This window comes from Mirounga leonina, unplaced genomic scaffold, assembly GCF_011800145.1.
Source record: "Mirounga leonina isolate KUSES-001 unplaced genomic scaffold, KU_Mleo_1.0 Mir_173, whole genome shotgun sequence".
In the NCBI taxonomy this organism is placed as follows: Eukaryota; Metazoa; Chordata; class Mammalia; order Carnivora; family Phocidae; genus Mirounga; species Mirounga leonina.
Window position 1 is genome coordinate 14,599,120 of NW_023270447.1, and position 14,948 is coordinate 14,614,067.

The window sequence follows — 14,948 nt, forward strand, 5'->3', positions numbered from 1 at the left end:
CAAAATATATAAAGAACCTATACAACTCAACACCAAAACAACCAAATTACCCAATTAAAAAATGGGCAGAAGAACAGACATTTCTCCAAAGAAGACATCCAAATGGCTAACAGACACATGAGAAGATGCTCAAAATCACTAATCAGTAGGGATATGCATATCAAAACCACAGTGAGATATCACCTTACATCTGTCAGAATGGCTAAAAGAAAAAACACAAGGAATAACAAGTATTGGCGATGATGTGGACCAAAAGGAATCCTCGTCCACTGTTGGTGGGAATGCAAACTGGTGCAGCCACTCCACTGTGAAAATAGTATGGAGGTTCTTCAAAAAATTAAAGATAGAATTAACATATGATCCAGTAATTCCATACTTGGTATTTACCTAAAGAATACAAAAACACTAATTGGAAAAGATATATGTACCCCCATGTTTATTGCAGCATTATTTACAGTACCCAGATTATGGAAGCAACCCAAGTCCATTGATAAATGAATGAATAAAGAAGAATGATTATATAGATAATATATATATATTACACATATATTATATATATATTATATATTTATATATTATATTTATATATATTATATTATATTTACATATAATATATATGTAAAATATATATAAATATATACATATTATTCAGCCATAAAAAAGAATGAAGTCTTGCCATTTGCAACAACATGGATGAGCTAGAGAATATTATGCTAAGTGAAATAAGTCAGTAATGTATAAGTGAGTAACGTATAGAATTTTTGAATCACTATATTGTGCACCTAAAACTAATCTAATACTGTATATTAATTATACTGGAATTTCAAAAATAAATGAACATTGGGAGGAAAAGGGTGAGAATTGAGAATGGATCATTGGACTGAGGCCATGTGAAGTTTACTGTTGTCCTTGACTAGAGTGGTTTTGATAGTGATAAGGATGAAATAATCAATGGAGTTGTTTAAAGAGCAGGTGGGAGACCTACTCATCTGGATACCTAAAATATGCCACAAAGGTAACCTTGTGTGCATTGTTATGATTCTATTACATATGTATGTAGTCTTATAAGCATTGTATTTGGCATGTTTTTTAACTTTATATAAACTGTATCGTATGGCATATATTCTGCTGCTGCAGAATGGGAGAAGAACTGGAGACAGGAAGTATAAAAAACTCTTTTAGAAGTTTCATTGGAGTTGAAGTAGAGAAATGGGGCAGTAGCTGACAGTGGAAGTGGGTCAAAGAGAAATAACAGCTGCTTGTAAGCTGATGGGAACAACCCAGTAGAGAGGGAAACACTCATAATATAGAAGGGGGATAACTGCTGGAGTGACGGTGAGGATCTTGATTAGGCAAGGCAAGATTGGGATTTGTTGTCTTAGAATGGACTGACTTTAGCTAGGAGCTTAGAAAATTCAAGCATGCAATGGAGGGAAAGGTGGAGAAGAGATTATAGATGTTAGAATTTGGGTGTGGGTAGATGAGATGGTGGGATTCTGCGGAAGTTTTAATCTCATTGCTTCAATTTTCTCATTGCTTCAATTTAATCTCATACTGCTGATATGCAGTAGGTGGAGAGCTGGCTTGAATCAGGATTGCGGTTCTGCCCAGCAAGTACAACAAAGGAAGAGGGGAGTACGGGGGTTGAGTGTGTGTGCAAGGGAGTGATTGTAATGATTGGCCAGGGGTTTAAGTTCGGTAAGAATGGGCGAGAGTGGATATACGTAGGTTGAATAATTGCTGGAGTTAGAGTACTACAAAGATATATGGAAATAGGAGGTGGTGTTCAGAGTGTGAGATGTCTGAAATTGTGATTATGACGAGGTTGCAAGGTTTGATAAGTCTCCTGTGATTTTGCCTTTGGGAGTGAGTGGCTGAGTTAGGGAGGACAAGAGCCTTGAAGGAGAGGTCAGGGAGTTGGGAAGTCAGAGTGTTAGGAAGATCATCTACACGTACATTATGAGCACCTAGGGTTAAGACAGAAGTGGTACTGGAGTGACTGACAGGAGCAAATGGTGAAAAAATGAAGGGGAATGAGAGCAACAATGAGGGGTACTGGATAACAAGACTTAAAAGCTGCAGGTTAGTTGGGAGAGAGGGGAATGATCTATTGAGTAGGAGAACACTTAACCTCACTTGCCTCCCTGCACAGTTTAAGAAGCTTATGGTTGAAAACATAGTTGCCACTACTTGGGAGTGGGGAGGGGAGGCAGTGTCCCAGGGGAAAGTCCGGTTTGCCGTAAGCAAGTATGTGAAGAGAACCTGGAGAGAAATTCTGAGGAGGTTTTGCTTACAAGGATTGTCATTTGCATAAATATATAAATAATGTAGTGGACTCTAGTGTGGCCCCACATGATCCCTGCCTCCTGGCATTCATGTCATTGTGTGGTCTCCTTCCCTTGAGTGAGGGTGGGACTTGTGATTTGCTTCTGGCTAATAAAGTATGGCAAAGATGACAGGATGTACTTGATTATATTACATAACTTTGCAACCAGTATCTTGCACTGTCTCTCCACCTTACTGGCTTTGAAGAAGCAAGCTGTCATATTATAAGCTTCCCTATGGAGAGAGCCACATGACAAAGAACTGAGGGGACCTCCAGTCCTCCAACCTGCAGAGACCTGAATGATGCCAATAAGAGTTTGGAAGTGCATTCTTTCCTTGTCAAGCCTCATTTTGTGATCTTGCAGAGGACCCCACTAAGCCATGCCTCACTAGATTCCTGACCCATAGAAACTGTGAACTAATAAATGTGTGTTGTTTTAAGCTGCTAACCAAATCTTCATGCATTTGGAAATTCTAAAATATTCTGTTAAACAATTAATGTGTTAATAAGTGGATTTTTAAAAAGGAAATTATAAAAGCAGGCAAAGTTTGGAGAAAGGCTGAAGATAGCCAGAATTCTACCAATGGCAGGAAGTAGTTGTGTGGAGAACAACTGAGGCTATGTCTGTACAAAAAAGGGAAAGAATAAAAGCAAATATGTCTAAATATTAACAATAATTCCTTTTGGGGTGAAGGTATAGGTTATTGCTATTTTCTTCTTTGGAGTATTTTGTAGTTTTCAAATTTCAAGAAGTGAAAGAAGGAAGGAAAAGCAGGAGGGAGGGTTGGGTCACCCTGAGGTTAGTTTGGATAACACATTGGGAAATGTGTTGATTGAGGCAAGGCAGAAGGTTAGTGTAATAATAAAAACGAGAGTACATATAAAGTTAATAAACAAGCATGAGGTTGATGTTATGAATGTGAGAATTACCAGAAGTGGGGTAACTGAAACCCAAATTCTGGATGGGATTTTCTAGAAAGTCTGTTTATAGAAGTGGCTCCTAAAATAAATGTGACACATACTTATGGAGAAATATAAATGCAGTTAAATCATGTAAAACCAACATGATATGCTATGATCCAGTATGGCTCTGAATCCATAGTATTTGGGTTCATATTCTAACTCCCAACTGTTATTTGCTTCTGACCTCAGACATAAGTAACGTATTTTTGCCTCAGTAGTCTTGTCTATAAATGGAAACAATAGTAGTGCCTCATACATAATATTCTTAGGATTCAGTGAGTTAATACTGCATATCACTTAGAACTTTGCCTGGCATATAATAAGCACTTAACACATGTTAAATACTATCATTAAACTTAGGGATCACAGACCCCTTTGAGCATCTGAAGGAGGCCATTCACTTTCTTTTCTAAGAAAACTCATTATAAAATTCAAGGACAATTCAAGAGGCTCATAGATCCCCTGGGGTCCATCCATGGAATGCAAGTTAAATGCTTTTGATGTACAGTAAGAAGAGAAGGCCAAGAATGGAATCCCTAAAGAAGCCCAATATTAATGAGTAGGCAGAAAAATTAAGACAATCCTCCTAGATTATGATTTCCATCCCCTTCTTCCACATCTCTCCTGTCGAGTAGGGTTTCCCACCACCTAATAGGGCAGGTTAACTCTGGTGCCTAGTTTTAGGGGCCGTATCAGTATGCTTGTCTTTTCTTATCCCCACATCAGCCAGATATGTATCTTTCCTGTCTCTCCTCTTCTGGGAAGTTAGGTGGTTTGCCAGTCCCCTCACATTTGCTTTTGAGCATTTCCACAACCTGCATTTTTTTCCTCCAGAGGCCAACTCTTTTTGCTCTTTTAAGTCTAAAGCATTCTCCAGAGTCCACCTGTTTCAAGAAGTATTTCCTAATTAACCCTATCCCTTCACTTAAACCTTCCCAAATTGATGGATGAATCTGTCACTATTTTCTTTTATATTCTCTATTAGAATGTAGTAAAGAGCAATTTTGTCTACTTAAATATATTTTTAATGTATTTTACAAATAAAGGGGTCATAGAGGAAAAGGAACACCTCAGTAAAATCACCCCATGTTTTTCCTAGTATGAGAAGATAAAGATAAGTCATTGTAGGAAGTTTTGTTTTTCCAATTGCCCAAAGGGGCAAAAGCCCCTTTTTTAATCTACGCCCTGCAGTTTTGGTACTACACTCTCAAAGATCTCATTTATTTCAGGTTTAAGAAAGCCCACTGACCTTGGTCCTTCCAAAGGAGCTGTATCAGAACTCCCTGACACAAAAACACTTCCATTTTACATTTCATATGAAAAGTAAATTACCATAGCAATTGACCTCGAAGAGTGCATAATGAATACAATGGTCAAAATCCAGCATAAGTAACACATGCATTTTTTGCTTCTACAGTGTCACTTTTGAAACACGCCTTTCTTTAAAGTGGTTACTTAAAAAAATCCCAATGTATGCAATGAAAATACCTTGCACATAGCATTTTGGAATTCATCCTGTATATTCTATGTTTGGTCATGGCAGAGCAGATACTATATTTACACAAATGATGAAAATTATCTGAACTAATAGAGGGGAACAGAGGTGGGGATATTCCTAAAAGATGAGTTTCTCTGTGTTTAGAATATGTACACTTACATATAATTACACTTTTACTATAGGTGGTGGAAGGGTTACCTATGGAGTTTACAGTTAACTCAGATGCCTGGAGTGTTAATGTTCACAGAGGACTTTTAATTAAGCAGAGTAGGTATTTATGTCAACAGGAAATAAAAAGCAAGACTTGCCAAGGAAAGTTAAGAGCTTTCACGCATTTCCCATTGCAGAGCGTTCATTTCTCCACCAAGTCAGTAGGATGGTTGTGTCCTTTGGGGATGACTAAGGAAATCACCATGGCCAATGAATACATGTCATCCAAGAAGGATCAGACATTCAGATTTTTCAGTATTTTCAGCTAGTTTTAAAACCAAATAAAAGGAAGTTAACCTCAATTTAGACTTTTCTTTGCCTTCTTCCATAAATCAGCTACAGTTACAAAGCTGCTTGTTTTTTAATTCTGGTGTTTGTTCTAGGGCCTTATTATTCCATTCTTTTAATCTCTGATCCTGGTGGTCTTTCCTCCTCTTCTTCCTACTAAATATCACATACAATAAGGGGAGGCAGGGCTTTTTGTTGGGTTTTTCCGTGCCCTACATCTGCAGCTGGCACCTCATCCCCCGCTGCACTAAATCGACACTTCTGGAAGTAGCAGCTTCGGAGTGACTGACGAGAGCCATTGCTTGCCCAAGTGTCAATTTAGTGCAGCAGGGGATGGAGTAGCAGCTGCAGCAGGAGAGAGACCTTATTTCATACTTAGAAAACAATTGCAAAAAAATGTCAGAGGGAGGGGAAACTGGTTGGAGAATAGAATGGGTGAAAGTAAAAAAAAAAGAAGAAGAAGAAGAAGAAGAAGGAAAGGGAAACAGAAAAGCTATGGGCATGGGGAGAGAAATAAACAAACAAATAAATAAATAAATAAATAAAATAGCAGAAAAAGTGAAAAGAATTGCAAAGAAGAACAAATAAAAGGTATTTTGTCCTAGAGCTATGTGTTTCATTTCTCTAAATTTGGAAATATCTTTTGCATAATAAACATGTGTCATATACAATATGAAACTACCATCGGTTTATACCTTCCAAAAGGAAAACAAATAACCAAATAATTAAACAAACAAATTCTATGCTTTACTACCAAATTGGTTGAGTGCTTGATAAGGACTGATTCTGTGCTGTGTCTCAGGGAGAATATGAAAAAAAAAAAAAAAATCAAAGAAAGGGCTCTGAGATTTTTAACTTGTAAACCAATGTGCATTATCAACACAGAAAAAAAAAAGGGAAAATTAATTAAGAGTCGAAAACAAGAGAATTGGCTATAAATAAGCTTCATTAAGATAATATCAATTCTTCCATTTTCTCCTTGATTCTAATATCCTATGAACATTTCTAGTCATAGTCACACACAGGGACATGTCTGGGACAGATATTTCACAGACATTACACTCTTGGTAGTGACTGCTAATGTTTCCAGACATGAAGGCAGATCTTTTTAAAAACTCATTAAGAGAGCATCACAAGTTGCTAGACACACACACACACACGAACATATGTATATACATGTGAGCATATACATATATTAATCCATGAGTTACTTCTAATTTGGATGCTCTTGTTTCTCTACTATATCATAGTGGTAGCCAACTTCTACCTCCTCAAAAAAAAAAAAAAAGAATAAATATTAGAAAATGCTTTCTGCAGTTTATTCTGTCATCTTAAAGAATTAGACATAGAAGAACTCAAGTCAGTCCAAAACCTATAATTATGACTTTTTGACTGACTCAACCATAATGGCACTTAAACCAGCTTGGTTCGCACATAAACGACAGATGATTCAAATGTAGTTGTGACTAGAGTAGAGTGAATTAATTAGATCAATGTTTCTAAAGTGTATTCCACAAAGATACTATTTCAGTGCCAAACCCCTTAGAGAAATTCTGTGTACTCTATAATCCATATGTTGGTGGCCAGAACACAAAGGAAAATATCTGCAAACCTTTGCATTATAAAAGGTAGTAACAAATGAAGATTAAATACAAGTTATCCTCACGTATAAAGACAACAGAAAGATATTCTTAGATATGGAGAAATTATCATCCCTGTGCTCTGTCTGAACAAAAAGAGATAAATTCCTTGAAAACATGCTCTAGCCAATCAAGAGAGTAATCAAAGTAAATCAAAAAAAGAAAAATCATAGTATGATAATGATCATTAATTTTGTAGCCATTTAAACATAGTTAAACCTGAAAAATATCTTTAATATTTTATCAAAGAATGCAAATGTCTAAGTTAAATTGAAGAACATACAAAATTAATAATAACAATAATAATAAATCTCAGATTATATGCCTTTTAACAAAGAAGCTAATGGGTCAAATATGTAAATTAAATATGTGTGGCTCAATTATGGGTGGGGAGAACCAAGAGACTAAAAGATACCGCTTTAGGAGCTCCTGTGTGGCTCAATCCGTTAAGCATTGGACTCTTGATTTCAGCTCAGGTCACGATCTCAGGGTGGTGAAATTGAGCCCCGCATTGGCTTGCTCAGTGGCTCAGTGGGGAGACTGCTTAAGATTCTCTCCCTCTGCACCCCCACTGGTGGCGCGTGCTCCCTCCCCCCTTCTCTCTCTGTCTCTTTCTAAAATAAATAAATAAATCTGTTGGCCCTCTGGATGTCTTTGGAGAAATGTCTGCTCATGTCTTCTGCCCATTTTTTAATTGGATTATTCATTTTTGGAGGTGTAGGGTTTTGTAAGTTCTTTATACATTTTGAATACAAACCTTCTATCAGATATGTCATTTGTAACGATCTTCTTCCATTCTGTAGGTTGCTTTTTACACTAAAATGTTTTTTAAAAATGAAATGAGAACAGGGCGCCTGGGTGGCTCAGTTGGTTAAGCGACTGCCTTCGGCTCAGGTCATGATCCTGGAGTCCTGGGATCAAGTCCTGCATCGGGCTCCCTGCTCAGCAGGGAGTCTGCTTCTCCCTCTGACCCTCCTCCCTCTCATGCTCTCTGTCTTTCATTCTCTCTCTCTGAAATAAATAAATAAAATCTTTAAAAAAAAATGAAATGAGAACATAAAAAATTAAAAACAAAATAAATAACTTAAGTAAAAATAAACACATTGCAGGAGATTTTGAAAAAACAGGAAATGATAAGGAAACATTTTTTAGATAACATTAAACTAAGTATCAAAAATAGAATTAAATGAGTAAAAGCAATAAATATAAATTAAACAACTATATAAAAAGTAGTCTTCCTGGTTAGGTCAAAGACCAAATCTTACTCTGTCCTGTAAAAGTAACACATAAAACAGAAATGTTAAAGAAAAATACATGGGAAAACATATAAACTTACGTTTCTGCAACAGGATATTCAATTTAACAAAAGTAAGTATTACACATTGATTAGAAGATAGCAGAACACCTGCAGAATTTTGTGGTAAACATCTCAACATTTTAGGAAGGGATACTTCTCCAGAGATATTCTGTGTATACAATTTGCAACTACCCTTTCGCATTTGATTTTTTTTTTTGCTTATTTATTATTTTTTTATTTTAAAAAATTTTCTATTAACATATAATGTATTATTTGTTTCAGGGGTACAGGTCTGTGATTCATCAGTCTTATATAATCCACAGCACTCACCATAGCACATACCCTTCCCAATGTCCATCACCCAGCCACCCCATCCCTCCCACCCTCCTCCACTCCAGCAACTCTCAGTTTGTTTCCTGAGATTAAGAGTCTCTTATGGTTTGTCTCCCTCTCTGGTTTTGTCTTGTTTTATTTTTCCCTCCCTTCCCCTATGATCCTCTGTCTTGTTTCTCAAATTCTTCATATTAGTGAGATCATATGATAATTGTCTTTCTCTGATTGACTTATTTCGCTTAGCATAATACCCTCTAGTTCCATCCACGTCGTTGCAAATGGCAAGATTTCATATTTTGATAGCTGCATAATATTCCATTGTATATATATACCATATCTTCTTTATCCATTCATCTGTTTATGGACATCTAGGCTCTTCCATAGTTTGGCTATTGTAGTAGACATTGCTGCTATAAACATTGGGGTGCATGTGCCCCTTTGGATCACTACATTTGTATCTTTGGGGTAAATACCCAGTAGTGCAATTGCTGGGTCATAGGATAGTTCTATTTTCAACTTTTTGAGGAACCACCATACTGTTTTCCAGAGTGGCTGCACCAGCTTGCATTCCCACCAATAGTGTATGTAGGAGGGTTCCCCTTTCTCTGCATCCTCGTCAACACCTGTCGTTTCCTGACTTGTTGATTTTAGCCATTCTGACTGGTGTGAAGTGTCATTTCACTGAGGTTTTGATTTTTATTTCCCTGATGCTGAGTGATGCTGCACACTTTTTCATGTGTCTGTTGGCCATTTGGATGTCTTCTTTGGAAAAATGTCTGTTCATGTCTTCTGCCCATTTCTTGATTGGATTCTTTGCTCTTTGGGTGTTGAGTTTGATAAGTTCTTTATAGAGTTTGGATACTAGCCCTTTATCTGATATGTCATTTGCAAATATCTTCTCCCATTCTGTTGGTTATCTTTTGGTTTCGTTGACTATTTCCTTTGCTTTGCAAAAGCTTTTTATCTTGATGAAGTCCCAGTAGTTGATTTTTGCCCTTGCTTCCCTTGCCTTTGGCGATGTTTTTAGGAAGAAGTTGCTGTGGCTGAGGTCGAAGAGGTTGCTGCCTGTGTTCTCCTCCAGGATTTTGATGGATTGCTGTCTCACATTTAGGTCTTTCAACCATTTTGAGTCTGTTTTTGTGTGTGGTGTAAGGAAATGGTCCAGTTTCATTCTCTGCATGTGGCTGTCCAATTTTCCCAACACCATTTGTTGAAGAGACTGTCTTTTTTCCATTGGACATTCTTTCCTGCTTTGTTGCAGATTAGTTGACCATAGAGTTGAGGGTCCATTTCTGGGCTCTCTATTCTCTTCCATTGATCTATGTGCCTGTTTTTGTGCCAGTACCATACTGTCTTGATGATGACAGCTTTGTAATAGAGCTGGAAGTCCGGAATTGTGATGCTGCCAGCTTTGCTTTTCTTTTTCAACATTCCTCTGGCTATTTGGGGTCTTTTCTGGTTCCATACAAATTTTAGGATTATTTGTTCCATTTCTTTGAAAAAATTTGATGGTATTTTCATAGGGGTTGTATTAAATGTATAGATTGCTCTAGGTAGCATAGACATTTTCACAATATTTGTTCTTCCAATCCGTGAGCATGGAACATTTTTCCATTTCTTTGTGTCTTCCTCAATTTCTTTCATGAGTATTCTATAGTTTTCTGAGTACAGATTTTTTGCCTCTTTGGTTAGATTTATTCCTAGGTATCTTATGGTTTTGGGTGCAATTGTAAATGGGATTGACTCCTTAATTTCTCTTTCTTCTGTCTTGTTGTTGGTGTATAGGAATGCCACTGATTTCTGTGCATTGATTTTATATCCTACTGAATTCCTGTATGAGTTCTAGCAGTTTTGGGTTGGAGTCTTTTGGGTTTTCCACATCAAGTATCGTATCATCTGCAAAGAGTGAGAATTTGACTTCTTCTTTGCCGATTTGGATGCCTTTTATTTCTTTTTGTTGTCTGATTGCCGAGGCTAGGACTTCTAGTACTATATTGAATAGCAGTAGTGATAGTGGACATCCCTGCCGTGTTCCTGACCTTAAGGGAAAAGCTCTCAGTTTTTCCCCGTTGAGGATGATACTCACTGTGGGTTTTTCATAGATGGCTTTTATGATATTGAGGTATGTACCCTCTATCCCTACACTGTGAAAATTTTAATCAAGAAAAGATGCTGTATTTTTGCATTTGACAAGACACAGCAAGAGAGGGAACATAAGCAGGGGGAGTGGGAGAGGGAGAAGCAGGCTTCCTGCAGAGCAGGGAGCCTGATGTGGGACTCAATCCCAGGACCCTGGGATCATGACCTGAGCCAAAGGCAGATGCTTAACAACTGAGCCACCCAGGTGCCCTGCATTTGATTTTTAATAAAAAATATTTTTAGTGATTGCCTTATGTAGGTATATGAAAAAATATTTCATTATTTTGAATGGTTGGATATTAATATGTATCATTAATTTCTACTATGAAAATATAGTTTGTCATTACTTATATATTACTTATACTTTTATACTGTCATTACTTGTATATTACTTATATAATACAGACTATATTATTTAGAGTTTCTCAATACTTTGCCATTACAAATAATTGGATAATTTCACATGAATAATTATGCAATGATTTAAAAACACCTCTTTATATAAAATCAAGAGTTAGATGATGCAAGAGAAACAAAATTACTTTTGCAGTAGCAAGGAAAAAGTTAAAGTATCTGAAAATAAACACAACCAAAAATATATAAAAACTATCTATGGAGTTGCTGGATAAAATGGTATGTACATTATGGGGTGCCTGGATGGTTTAGTCTGTTAAGAGTCCGACTCGATCTCAGGTCTTGATCTCACGGTCGTGAGTTCAAACCCCATGTTGGGCCCCACACTGGATACACAGCCTACTTAAAAAAAATGGTATGTGCATTTACATTTTGATAAGTATTTCCAACGTGCTTTTCCTACAGCTTGAAATATTTTTCACTCTCTCCTATATTTAGAGTTTTTCTGTTTTTCCACTCTATGGCAAACATAAACTTTGGATCTTTGCCAATCTAAGTGACAAAATGTATCTCTTAATTTTAGCCTGCATTTCTCCTAATATGAGTAAGCTTGGTCATCTTGGAGATAAAGAACTTACTCCCCCACTTCTTTGAAAAAACTGTTCAGATCATTTACCCACATTTTGTTGCATTCTTCACCTTATCCTTACTTACATACAGGCACTACTTATGTATCAAGTTAATTATGTCTTAAAAAAAAAAAGTTAATTATGTCTTTTTCTGAGATGAGTTTCATATATTTTTACACTGGCCATTTATCTTTTTTTTTTTTAAAGATTTTATTTATTTATTTGACAGAGAGAGAGACAGCGAGAGAGGGAACACAAGCAGGGGGAGTGGGAGAGGGAGAAGCAGGCTTCCCGCCGAGCAGGGAGCCCGATGCGGGGCTCCATCCCAGGACCCTGGGATCATGACCTGAGCCGAAGGCAGACGCTTAACGACTGAGCCACCCAGGTGCCCCTGGCCATTTATCTTTTGATTTAGTTTCTGGTGGTGTTTACAATCAAGATATTTTTATGTAATGGAATTTATCAATCTTTAATGGTATGACTTCAGGTCATGGGGTATTTCTTAGAAGAGCTTTCCTTACTCTGAGATTTAAAAAAATTTTCCCATGGTTGCTTCTAGGAATTTAGGTTTTCAGTATTTTTTTTTACCATTTATATATTTAATATACCTAAAATTTCTTTTAGTAAAAAATGTAAATTGCTTTGCAACTTTATTTTTTCCCAAATGGCTATCCAATAGGTCCAACACCATTTTTTAAATGATTTCATCCTACCTCTGCGATTTGAAATGCCATCATTGTCAAATAAACTATTTCAGTGTGATCTGAACTTTCAGCATGTTTTCTTGAAAGTTTCTGAGTATGTTTTAATTAATACAGGTTTATAATATATTTGAATACTTCATAACGTTTGTCCTTTCCCATTATTCTTTATTTCTCTAGATTTTATAGATTTTTTTTATCAATGAACTTTACATGTGTCTATTTTTTTAAAAATTCTGCTGATATTTTTACTAGGATAATGCTAAATTTATAAATTAGCTTAAATACAATCAACATTATTATGGTATTGAATTGTCCCTTCTGAAAACAAGTTTGTTCTTTTGTGTCACTTATTTCAGCTTTATAGTTTCTTCATATAGCTTGTACATTTCCAGTTAAATTTATACAAAAATGTTTTATGTTTTCCCATTGCTATTGTAAACAGACTCATTTTTCCCATTGTATCTTTTAACTGGTTGTGTTGGTACATATGGAGGCTGCTAATTATTGCTTATTCTGTTTGTACCCAGGCATTTACCAAATTCTTTTTTTATAAAAATTTTTGTTGAATCTTTTGAGTTTTCCAAGTAAATTAATTTATTTCCCTCTTCTTTACAATTTGTACATATATTAATTCTATCTCTTGCACTTGACATTTTCTTAAAGATTCCCCTAATTTAATTCTTTCTGCTATTTTTGGGAAATTAAAACTACATTTGAAATAAATAGGCTAACAAGTATAATATAGACAATTCCATATTCTGAGACAAATTTTTAGCCTAAAATTCTCTTATTATTAAATAAAAATTTATGAAAAGTAATTTTCTGGTTTTCCCTCAGATTGAAAGCTCTGGAAAGTAAGGACTCTGTCTTGCTTTATGTTAGAAGTCAATAATGGTGATTTTAAAATATTTGTTGAATGTAATCAAAACTTGATTATCTTCTGAACAGCAGTCTCAATATAGCTTCAGAAAATCATAATTGACACAAATAATACAACCCACAAAATGGGAGAAAATATCTGCAAATCATGCATCTCATAAAGGATTGATATTCAAAATATATAAGCACACAATGCAATAAGAACACAAATAACCCTAAAAATAGACAAAGGATATTGAGTTTTCCCAATACCATTGTTGAAGAAACTGGTCTTTCCCCATGTGTTTTCTTGGCACCCATGTTGAAGATCAGTTGCTCACATATATGAGGGTTTATTTCTGGGCTGTTTTGTATTACTGGTCTGTATGTTGGTCTTAATGACAGTACCATACTATTTTAATTACTGTATGTTTGTAATATACTTTAAAATCAGGAAGTGTGGTTCTTCCAGCTTTATTCTTCTTTCTCAAGATCCTTTTGGCTATTCTGGGTCTTTTATGGTTCCATAATAATTTTAGATTTGTTTCTTCTATGTCTCTAAAAAATACCATTAGGATTTTCCTGGGGAGAGTATTGAATCTGTAGATCTGTTTGGGTAGTATAGACATTTGTGAACACAGGATGTCATTCCATTTATTTGTGTCTTCTTTAATTTCTGTCATTAAATGTTTTGTAGTCTTTAGTGTATAGTCTTTCACCTCCTTGATTAGGATTGTTCCTAAGTATTTTACATTTTTGGACCTAGTGTAAGTGGAATTGTGTTTTTTTTAATTTCCCTTTCAGATAGTTTGTTGTTAGTGTATAGAAACATAATTGATTTTCATTAAGCTGATTTTATCTCCTACAACTTTACTGAATTGGTTTGTTGTTTCTAACAGGTCTTTTATGTGGATTCCTTAGGGTTTTCTGCATATAAGACCATGTTATCTACAGATAATTTTACTTTTTCCTTTCCAACTTAGATGTCTTTTATTTCTTTTTCTTTCCTATTTGCTCTGGCTGTGAGTTTCAGTACAATGTTGAATAGATGTGGTGAGAGTTTAGGGAACTGGATAGTCACAAGCAAAAGAATGAAATTGGATTTTTCTCTTACCTCATACACCAAAATCAACCCAAAATGGATTAAAAACTTAAACATAAGACCTGAAATTATAGGGGCGCCTGGGTGGCTCAGTTGGTTAAGCGACTGCCTTTGGCTCAGGTCATGATCCTGGCGTCCCAGGATCGAGTCCCGCAGCGGGCTACCTGATCAGCAGGGAGTCTGCTTCTCCCTCTCCCGCTCCCCCCTCTTGTGCTCTTTCTCTCTCTCACTCTCTCTCTCAAATAAATAAATAAAATAAAATCTTTAAAAAAAAAAAAGACCTGAAATTATAAAATTGTTAGAAGAAAACGAGAAAAGCTCTGGACATTTGTCTTGGCAAAGATTTCTTAGGTATAACATCAAAAGCATAAGCAACAAAAGCAAAAATAGACAAGTGGGACTATATCAGGTTAAAAAGCTTTTGCACAGCAAAGGAAACATCAAAATAGTGAAAAGACAACCTATGGAATGGGAGAAAATGTTTGCAAAACATCTATCTGATAAAAAAGTTAATATCAAAAATATATAAGAAACTTCCACAACCCAATAGAAAAAAAACAAATAACCAATTTAAAAATAAGCAAATGATCTGAATAGACATTTTTCC